Genomic DNA, 12,062 nt, shown 5'->3' on the forward strand with positions numbered 1-12,062 from the left:
GAGTCATCATTATTTGACTCTTATCAAATAATACTTTTCCATACACTTAGCCTTTGTAGCCTAACTTTAGTGTTACTTTCACACACATCACAGATACATGACTAAATAGACTTCCAATTAGGAACCTTTTGTCATGAAGTCTTAGCATAACGTTGAAGCATGCTTTGTCATATCAACATCACTCATCACTTATAATCATCATTGTATCAAGAAGTATGAAGTACTTAGCCTCCATGCCTAAGTTACCTAAATACTTTCATAATCGAGTCAACTAAGATAGTTTAGGATGAATTAATCCTTGCACCTTGAGGGATAGTATCAAATGCATATACTTGATTAAGCTCATTCAACATGCACCATTAAACACTTCGATTCTTTTTCGCGTCTTTCTTTTTCGGGAGAAAGTCGGTACCCTCCACAAAAATGACGGAAAATTTTTGCTTTTTTGCATTTTCAAGTCGCACTTTACACACGAGTCATGTACATTGAGTCATGTTGTGTCATATCACATCGAGTGGAGTCTAACACATGTGTCAAACGATTTGAGTTAAGTCATGTCCAACCAATGAGTCAAGCAACACTAGGCCTTAGGTCAACCCTAAGATAATAAAAGATTAGCAAAGTCCTATAGTCATAAATATAGATGCAGGTACATTCCAGCGAGCAAGAATATTCCCGGATTTTTTCGAAAAACTGCGAATATAGATGTATGAAACTTTTCCAAGATGAGAGAAGTTTGAGCAAAATTATATGGAGATGAAGAGCCTTGATTTGCAAAAGATTTGAGCAGATTTGGTTGTAAGGAAACGACCAAATTGAAAGTTCAGAACGATATCGCGGCGACAGAAGGTTTTGGCTTGCGCTGGTGCGGCGACAGGTCACGTGGCTTCATGATGTGGTCATATGGATCTTATACAGCAATTTCGGGTTCCTTGGTACGCCAGTTAGCCCCTCTAAGCAATTTGACATGATTTAGTGATCGGCTCGATTACAATCACAATGAGTGATCGACCTGACAAAAGATCGTCTCACTTAACTTAAAGCGCCTAAGTATTGGCTCATAACAAGGCACCGAAATAATGGTTCAATAGAGGCACCGAAATAATGGTTTACAAATGCAAAAAGCACCAAAGTAACGGTTCACAACGATTTCCTAGGATGGAAGAAGATTTGAAGATTCGAGATGACGAAGCCTTCAACAGGGGGCTTTAAGATTAAAAAGTGTCTATTGCTTGGATTTAAGAAGGACGGTTTGAGATGAAGCGACCTTCAATAGCTTTCACTATGATTGGGGAGGTTATTATTAGATTTGAGAAGAACGATTCAAGATGAAGGTTCTTTGATAGCTTTCGCTAAGATTGTGAAGGTTATCACTTGATTTGAGAAGATAGCACGAGATGAGCGATCTTCGACGACCTTCGCTAAGATTGTGGAAGTTGTCATCAAGATTTGAGAAGATAGCACGAGATGGGCGATCTTCGACGACCTTCGCTAAGATTGTGGAAGTTGTCATCAAGATTTGAGAAGATAGCACGAGATGCGCGATCTTCGACAATGTCCGCTAAGATTGTGGAAGTTGTCACTTATATTTGAGAAGAGCGGCACGAGATGGGCGATCTTCGACGACATTCACTAAGATTGTGGAAGTTGTCACCTATATTTGAGAAGAGCGGTTCGTGATGAGGCGGTCTTCGACAACATTCGCTAAGATTGTGGAAGTTGTCACCTAGATTTGAGAAGAGCGGTTCGTGATGAGGCGGTCTTCGACAACATTCGCTAAGATTGTGGAGGTTTTCACCTAGATTTGAGAAGAGCGGTTCGTGATGAGGCGTTCTTCGACGACATTCGCTAAGATTGTGAAAGTTGTCACCATGATTCAAGGAAAAGCTCGAGATGATAGACAACGTTCCCTAGGATGTGGAGAGTTGTCAAAAATCTTGGAGATGGCGAAGTAAGGTCACCTTCGACGGTCCCTCAAGGTAAAGAAGAGATTGTCTATAGCGGCGATGCACTGCCGTGGCGATGTACGGCCACAACCTAGAAGATGACGACATACAGTTATTTTCGACGATGTTCCCGAAATACTGTGGAGGATTGTCACCAAGAATATTGAAGGCGACGACATACGGTTATTTTCAATGATGGCGTTCACGAAATACTGTGGAGGTTGTCACAAACAACAAATGAAGTAACAGCAAAACGGTTACGCTCAGAGACGTGTGCTCGACGGTGCAAGATACGCGTTTCTTAACTCTTTTATCTGTTTTAACAAATGATTAGTTTGCAGGTACCGGCGTTATAAGAATGATTTGGAATCGCAGAACGTTCTGAATCATTCTCCGTCCCTATCGATACTTTGGCTTTCGTTTTTTCGAAACATAAGTTTCTCCAAACTCAGTCAAAGTGGGGGCTTCTGTAGACACCCATTTGTGTCTCCCCAAAACCAAACCCAGTGATGAATACCTGTCACGTCGAACCATAATCGAATAAGGTGAAAGTGTGAAAAGTCAAGTGTTGCGGGTTAGTTTTTATTAAATTCTCTTCTTTCTGTTTTCGAAAACCCACTCTATTTTATGAAAACGTCCAATCCAATTTAGTTTGGTCCATGATAAGGGTCCAATAATAGTGTAGTTGGATGGGGCTTTAAAAGACCTTCCAACGATATATTATAAGCCCAATTCCGATGAATAATGAGGAAGTTATGGCCAAAATACTAAACTGGGCCCAAACCGGATTTTACCTACGACCCAATGATCATGTGGAGGGTCCAAAGGTTTAATCCTATTCCTAAACTAATTAGGGTTGATTAGAATCTTCTATAAAGTTTCTAAAATATCTTAATTATCCTTTTTTGAAAAGATAAGATTTTTGAATTTGATTTAAATATAAACTTTCCTTTTTTAAAACTTTCCTAATTCTATTCGGATTTAAACATGTTCAAAGATAGTCAGATAATATTTTCGTGCCTCATATATTTTATCCAAATTTTATACGGTTGGATAGATCTTGAAATTATCTTTCCAATGATATATTATAATAATAAATCCGAGCTATAACGAAAAAGATATAAAAGATATACGAAACTCTATCCAAAACTGACACCGTCCTATTATTTCGTCCATATCTTTTTATCTACAAAAGATTTTAATCTGATTCCAATTGCATTTGAAAGTAGACTTCAAGAGCTTTCCAACGACATATTATATGACTTATTTGGGCTTTTAGATCAAAAGATATGATAAAAACAAAATCCGCAAAAACTGTTTCTGTCGCCAAACGACAGGCTTGTCGCCTCGCGACAGACTCTGTCGCCTGGTGACAGGATAAATTTCTGGTGACAAGGTCGGTTTGTTAGCGACAGCGTGGAGTTTTATTCCTTATCAAATTCTATGATTTTCCGGACTTTTTCCTTATAAATAGGGTCTCAAACCTCCGTTTTTATTCATCAATTCTCTTAATCAACTTTCATCAATCTAAGATCAACTACTATCATTTCTCATCTATTCTCCCAATCAATTCTCTCTATTCTCTCTCTTGAGAAATATATGCTTTCTTTCTCTCTCTCTTTCTAAACTAGCTTTTTACAAAACACAATTCCGCATTCACAAGACTTAGAATCATCTAACCAAGTTCGAAGTTGCCTTCGCCTTAGACGTGAAAGGTTTAATATTTTCTGAGGGTTTGGTCCAAAACTAGTCAAAACTTTATTTAATTTGATTTTAGTTTAATTCTTTAGTCGTTCTTTATTATTTTCATTGAAGTTTACTAACTTGTGTATTTTGTTATTAGAAAGAGGTACGAGGCTTCAAAGTTAGTAGATTAGCTTACTCTCTATTTCTTTCACAATGTAGATTGCATGCTTATTATTGTTTATGATTCCTAGTATCATGTTAGGATGCTTTTAATGCTTTCTAGTATCATGTTAGGATGTTTTTATGCTTTCTAGTATCATGTTTAGGATGTCTTTACTCTTTCTAATATCATGTTAGTACTATGTTAGGTTTGAAGCTTTGATCTTTATTGTTTAGTGACATGCTAGGATTTGTTATTAATCTTGTTAGTATCATGCCTAGGATCTTGCTATTATTATTGAGCTTTATTATGCCTTATCATGCTATTATCATGATTATTATTATTTCTTGATTTATTATTATGTTGTTTGATATTATTTATTGTTATTGCTTGATCACGCCTTTTATGCAGGTTTAAAGGGAATTTGTACTTGAAACCACGCTTAATAAGATAATTAATAATTTGGTTTAGGTTAATGTGATTTTAACTCAAGTGATCGCCAATAATAGTCTTATTTGTGCATTAATTTCAACCAACATAGATTAAACAGGGTAGGATTAATATAATGTTTGTATGTTATTCGAAAAGCGCACATGAATACGAGCAGAACAAAGTAGAGGCCTATTTTATAGGGCGGGTCCTTTCTTTTGTAGATTGGATTCGTACCCTCATCCCCGGACCCTGTTTGGTTCAAGACCTTATGGAGTAGTTGACGGACCTTTGGATTGTCTTTTGGGTTTACAAGTTCCTAAAACTTGTTGGCGACTCTTTTTGCTCTTTGTCTTTCCCTTTGGAACGCCACCGTACTTTAGTGTATGATCACAGTGGGGTTCAAGTTTGGGGTTATCGTAATGCTTGAAATATTCCCTACATTCACCAAATCATGCAAACTTGGTCTCAAATTGCTCAGAAACCAACATACATTCATAACAAGCTGATTCATGACAAGAATTTCGACATAAAAGCTCAAAATCAAAAACTCCCAATTTGACTTTTTTAAGGGTTCCATACGAAAATGGATCATTTACAGCAAAATTTGAGACATAAGGCAAGGAAACTTACATAGATCCTTGTAGAGATTCGAAAATGAGGAAGCTAGCAAGAAATTTGAGTGAATTTGATGGAGAATTGAGTGAGAAAAGATCGAAAATGTTGGCGGCAGTGGCGGAGAACACGAGCAGCAACAACAAAATGAAATGAGGAAGAAAGCATGCGAAATTTCGAATTTAAAGGCAAAATAAAACTCCGTGACACGGCGTAATGTCCCGTGTCATGGTGCTAATCCTCGTGACGCGGCAAAACAGTTAGTCAACGGTGCGATCGAGCACATGTGATTGCTGCAGCAAAAACAGAAGCTTCGTGTCACGAAAAAACATACCGCGTGACGACAAGTATTACCGTGTCACGACAACCAGCCACGTGACACAGTGCTGACGCGTGGTCTACAATTCCAGGAATTTCCCAGGGAATAATTCCTGGTAGCTTTTGACCAATTCAGCAGCAGAGAACAAGCACGTGTCACGAAATAGTTTGCCGAGTGACGGCAAAACACGCCGTGTCACAGCAACCGCCCATGTAGCACGGTGCATGTGCGTGACTTACACACCACAAGGACTTGTTCCTGGAATATTCCAGGCATCTTTGACCAATTTGAATTATTTTCCACAACTTTGTGATAGTTATTTTTCCACTGAAAAACTCGCGGGAAATTCTAATTGATATTTAAATAGTACCAAAATCACCATTTTACCCCTACCAAGCATCAAAGTCATATTTCAAGCACCTTATACGGTCGGATAGTCGACTAAAAGGTCTAATCATTTACGGCCCACGGTCGGGGACAAGCGAACCATCTACCGCCCACATTTGGGGACAAGCGAACCATCTACAGCCCACGTTCGGGGACAAGCGAACCATATACGGCCCATGTTCGGGGACAATCGAACCATTATCATTTTTAGTGATCATCTTCCAGGATAAGGCGATTCACGGCGCAAGGTTCTTGGTACACAGAGACTTGCAATCTCATCATCAGACAAGTTTTTCCTCAAGCATGGAAAATTGTCGGTCGTTGCCAACTCTCAAGGCGAAGAAGTCAGCGATTATACCATCTATCGACTTTCCTCAAGCATGGAAAGTATCTCAATGAACATCATCCAGTGGATTTCTTCAAGCGTAGAAAATTACCAAACTCGTTTGCCACCGATACACTGGTGTCAGATACGCATTCTATCCCTTTAATCTTTTATCTTTGGAACTAACGCTTTTCTGCAGGTATCGACGTATACAAGAGTGATTTAGGATCGCAGAACGTATTAAATCATTCTCCGTCCCAATCGACTACTTTGACTATCGTTTTCGAAACTGACGTTTCTACAAACTCAGTCAAAGTGGGGGATCTGTAGACACCTAAAAATGTCTCCCCGAAACCAAACCCGATGATGAACAACATTTCACCACCATTATTGGTCGGGTTAAGTATTTAATCCCGGGAATGCTTAAAGTCCATGTTCAATCAAACTCAGTTCACAAAATAGTCAACGGATCATTCCTAATGTTTAGTCAAAGCATAGTCCAATTTGTATTTTGGCCCGAACCTTTTTTTATTCTAATTCTAAACCTATCTTTGATTCTTTAAGCACTAATTAACCACAATCACACTATTAAACTGCTAGCACAACACATAACCCAAACACAGTCCATAATCCTTCTCTCATAATGGAATGTACATCAGACGAGCGATAGTCATACTAGTCATAATAAAACAAAAAGGGAAAATTAAAATAAGAGCAAAGCCATTAGCTTACAGATTATGAATCCAAAGATATGAAAGAGAGCAAAATATCTCCACTTTTTTGTCACTCTACTTAGAAATATATTTGCATAAACAATTGATACCAACTCAATTATTGTAAGGTTTAGTATCATAACTTCTAGCTTCCTGGTGGCTTAGCTATTGTAATTATCTATAATAAGAAATTAATTTTATTTTCCCACAACCAAAATGAACTTCATTTTCCATTGCAAAACAATAAGAAACCTTCACTTTCCATCATTCTCCCCAAGAGCAATGCCATTTTCGTACCATAATCTAAGTATTTATCTCAAATTTTGATAAAAAATCGAACAAACAACAAAATTTGATCCGATAATACTAGCAATAATTGAATTCCACAATAGCATAGAAAATGATTACTAATTATATATACTAGTATTGTTTTCTCCAACTAGTTTGCAAGTCATCTTCTCTACCTATTTAAGTAACTTCAGTTAGTAATGTTAAGATGCATGCATGCCTGTACTTTCTGCTGTTGTTTGTCTTTCAATAACACCATCCTCTATTTCATTTGTACGATAACTTCTGATTAACTCTATAATCCCAAACCGTATATCATATAATCCCATATTCACCCGTAATCATCCAATTATATATCAACGATACATTAATCTAACAATAAAAAAAAGTCGCACAAAATTGCCCAAAAAAAACGCACATAAATCGCACAAAAATGGTAAAATGACGCCAAAAAAAATCAAACAATATTAATTAAGAGTAGCGCTGAAATTACCTAATATCGCTGAAATTTGAACACTAAAATCACAGAAATTCGAACATTAAAATTGCTTAAATTCGAACCTTAAATCCGTTGAAAGTTCCAACAAAATCGTTGAAGTTTGAACCCTAAAATCGCCGAAATTTTATGAAAAACAAATCAGAAAAATCAAAATCGACTTGAACTCATGCGAAATTCATGAAAATCGCAAAAATCAAAATCCCTAAATCACAGTCATCGACTTGAATATCATGCAAAATTCATGAAATTTGTACAAAATCGAAAAAAATACGTACCTAATTTGAGCAATTTAGGTTGTTTATGCAACAATTTGTGTTAGATTTTGGGATCTGAGGAGAGAGAAAAGGGTTTAAAAGTTTGAGGGGAGAGAAAATTTTGGACAGTTGGTTAGGGGTTTGAGGGAGGGTTTTTGTTTTAATCTAAACCGTCCAAATTAACCTAATCCTACGGATGAGATTGGTTCTTATATAACTAAGGTTCTTATATAAGGATGAGTTCTTACCAGATCCCTCCCCTAATATATATATATATATATATATATATATATATATATATATATGTATATATATATATATATATTAAAAAAAAAAGTGAATGGAAAAACTACACCAAGGTTCAATGACAATCGTAATTTAGGGATTTTGTTCATGCGATATTACAATTACAATTATGTAAATAAATTAGTACTTGTTAATAAATAAAATGGAAGGATTCTTCACTTGAAAAAAAACACAAAAATGGAAAGAATATAATAGCAAGGTTCAAACTCTGGTGTCTTGTAATAAATTCCACTGTACACACCACCACACCATCCACTTTGTATCTCATAATATCCTTCACAATAATATATATATCTGTTTTTTTTTTTTTGGGAAGTGGGGGGACAGGTATCCCCTCTGGCTCCGCCAGTGATTGAGGGTGCTAGTAAGCAAGACTTGTCTACATTTCTACAATGTGTATTTTCAAACATTTATTAGGTTGAATTCCAACGTATTGGAACATTAAAAGACTAGGAATCTTTGATATCTATAATACTTTCATGTACATATTTGTAAAAGGTTTTTGAACCTAAGTATTCTTACAAGAGAAATATTAACATACGAAATACTTCACAACATTTTTAACTTTCTCAATGCATACACCATGCTCTTCAATGCCATTATAAACAATGAGATTAATGATATGACCCAATAATGCATGCATCTAATGTGAATATATTGCCCATCACTAATACATCCAGCTCTATGAGACTATAAACCATTCTTCTCAAGTACAATGTCCACAAACAACATCATCAGAGCTAGCCTATTATCATTTTTTTAAAAAAAAAAATTGCAAAAGAGGAATACAATCAAAGAAAAGAATAACAAAATAAACTAGACTATCATCAAGGAGACACAAGGCGTGGGAAAGCCACCCTTCCTTACATCTTCATCAAGGATCCTACAAACTTTATAGGAGCACTACACCAGTACACCACTACCTTGAATAACAAGTCTGATTGATTATTGATATATGTGTTTTATGTGCTATTTTATCCCCCGTTCCACGGTCATTTATATGTGTATTTGAGCTCTTCGGAGCTACTTTTAGTATTAATGTGTGGTTTCAAGTGTTTTGTAGAGTTGGCATTTGTTTTGTAGGAATTTCCCGAGTTTAGCGGTAATTCTTATGGTTTTCCAGCCACTACGAGATATCGAAGCTTGTAGTACATTCATGACCGTTGATTGTAGGCCAAGACCGATTGTATCTGTGACTAAGGGCTTGGTTCGTGGAATTGGTCCGAGCAATGGACCAAGAAGAAGTTGGGCTTTTGATAATTGAAGCCCAAAGAAAACAAAGAAGAGAAGAGTCGGCCAAAAGAGACCGGGCCCGATCGGGCAGCCTATGGCTCGATCGGGCAGTTGCCCAGAAACAAAGAAGAAAGAAAAAAGGCTGCCCGACTTCGCCCGATCGGGCGCGTATAAGTTTAGGCGGCTTAGTATTTTCGTTTTGGTTAATTTTCGAGCTTAGTATTAAAACTCTTCTTGTAATCTCTTTTAGCTACGTTTTTCATTATTCCTCTTACTTAACTTTAGAGAGATTCTTAGTTGGTGATTATTGTTGAACTCAAGTTTTCCTCTTTTAGTGCAATTTCATATTTCCTTCTTTCGGTATTCTTTGTTCTCTCCTTATTGCTTATTTTCTTTGCTTTGACTTTAATTGCTTTATTAATTTGTGGTTTGATCTTAATCATGTTTATATGCTTTGATTAGTTTAGATATAATTATGTGTGAGTAGCTTCATTCTAGGGTTCTTGGGGATCCGTAATTAATATGAAGGGATAAATTATTATTGTTGATTATTGGCATTGCATGATAATTTCTTATTGGATTGTTTTAATTCTTTACAATTAGATGATGAATCAAGCAGATGTGATTTGATTGTAAAAGTATAGCAATATTAAATAACGAGCAGATGTTAATTTGATATTAAAAGCTATTTTCAATAGGAACTTAGATCTAGTAAATTGCGAGAGCCTGTTAGATCTATGTTGATTAATAAATTGCGGGAGCTTGTTAATCATGTTATATGTGCAATGTTAATTATTGATTGTTATGTTTTATCTCGTAATATTAATTATTGGTGAACCTGTGACCCTATGCTTTTTATTATTGATTTATCCCTATTTATTCTCCTTAATTTAATTCCCCTAAAACAATTTGGTTACTTGATAGTTTAGATTATATTAATTAGGAATAGAAAGACTTATTTCCCCGTGGATTCGACCTTAATTCCGTATCTACATTAGTCAGAGGATTTAGGCAATACTTTTGATTAGGTGATACGATTTTAGCCTATCAATTATGCCACCCCTTGATTAGCAAGCCGAATAGTTGCAAGGTTTCATTCATGAAAAAAATAAATCATCTTATATTCTTATCCAATCATCCTTATTATGCAACATCATGCGACAATAATTGATCAAGTGAGCACACTCACTACTTCCTTAGGGATCTAAATTGAGAGCTTGCACACACGTTAGATTATCAAGTTGGATTATTAACTTTCCTATGAGAAGGTTTCACGCTAGCCCAAATAAGGCTAATATAACAATCGCACTTTCTACTTGAGATTTTTTATAACCATATTGTATAATGACCCTCTACTTTTGCATATACTTCAAACATACTCTTATATATATATATATATATATATATATATATATATATATATATATATATATATATATATATATATATATGTATATGTATGGCTAACCAAGTCATAGAATTAAATGGTTAATTTTTTGGAAAATTTGTTAATTACTACCTCAAAAAGGGAGCCTTTGTGAATTACTACCCCTTAAAAAAAAGTTGTTAATTACTACCCATAAGACTGATTAATTCTAGCAACTACTACCTTTTTTTACTAATCAGCCAACTTAAACTCTTAATGATATCATTATTCATCTAAATTCTAATTAGTAACTCTTAAACCTTAATTAATTAAATAAACTCTTGCACCATCTACCCACCACCTCCAGCAGCCCTCCTTTACCACCTCCGACAGCTCCTCCACCACAAAATCCACGCCCTCTTGGTCATCCACCACGAAACTCACTCCCACCGCAATTATCGCCCCTCCCTTTGCCCCAACCTTTAAAACCCATCCCCTTACCTCTCCTCAACCCCGATTACCGCCCCTTCCCTTCTTCTAGCCCCCGAAAACAGCCCAGCCACGTGATAGGGCTTTGTTTTGTTGTGGGGAATGGGAGGAATATAGGTTTTGTGGTGATGGAAAGTAAGGGGGTGGGAATTGTATGTCGAGGAAGCGGAATAGAGGTGGAAATCGTGGTGGGAGAACAAGAAGAGGGTGGATCTTGTGGTGGGGGAACGGGAGGGTGGGTTTCGTGGTGGGGGATTGAGCGAGGGAGTGGGTTTCATAGTGGAGGAGTTGTCGGAGGTGTTAAGGGGCCAAAGGGGGGCCGCCGGAGGTGGTGCAATGGTGGTGGGAAGGTAGTGCTACAGTTTATTTAATTAATTAAGGTTTAAGAGCTACTAATTAGAATTTAGATGAATAATGATATCATTAAGAGCTTAAGTAGGCTGATTAGTAAAAAAAATAGTAGTTGCTAGAATTAATCAGTTTTAATGGTAGTAATTAACAATTTTTTTTTTAGGAGTAGTAATTCACAAAGACCCCTTTTTTGAGGTAGTAATTAACAAATTTTCCTAATTTTTTAACCTTAATCTAAAATTAACTAACTTACTGCTAATTAACACCATATCACCCACCTAATCTTAGTAGGTAAGCCACCAAAATCACCACCACCGTTGCCACCCAATAGCCACCACCTCTAACCCTAATCACCCTACAACCACTCTAAAAACAATCCCATTCTCCCTCACACCCAAAACACCCAACCCAAAACCACCTAATTCACTTCGAACCCATCTCAGTTCAAAATCACCCACCCCTATCCTATTCAAGTGTTTTCAGGTGGTTGGTTTTCAATGGGGGTGGGTAGTTCTTAGGTGAGCAGGTTGTTTCAAATTGGGGAGGTGGTCTCGAACCTTAGGGTTGTGCAGTGGTGGGGCGGGTTTGAGGCGGAGTTGGGTGGGTAGGGTAGTTACAGGGGTAGGTAGGTGGGGTTAGGCGGTAATGGGTTGGAGGTGGTGGTGGTGGTGGGCTCAACGACACATCGACAGGGTA

The 12,062-nt window shown here is 36.8% G+C and overlaps 1 protein-coding gene across 1 annotated transcript in view; it reads right to left on the minus strand.

The window, feature by feature from the left end:
- LOC145589451 (ABC transporter G family member 28-like) overlaps nt 1-4,959 on the minus strand; it is a 57,381-nt gene extending 52,422 nt beyond the window's left edge. The window contains exon 1 of the mRNA XM_081646025.1: nt 4,664-4,959. The gene's annotated coding sequence lies outside the window, so the exon portion shown is untranslated. The remainder of the gene's footprint in view (nt 1-4,663) is intronic.
- Nucleotides 4,960-12,062: the final 7,103 nt, after the last annotated feature.

Source organism: Chenopodium album, chromosome 17 (genome assembly GCF_948465745.1).
Source record: "Chenopodium album chromosome 17, dcCheAlbu1.1, whole genome shotgun sequence".
NCBI classification, from domain to species: domain Eukaryota; kingdom Viridiplantae; phylum Streptophyta; class Magnoliopsida; order Caryophyllales; family Amaranthaceae; genus Chenopodium; species Chenopodium album.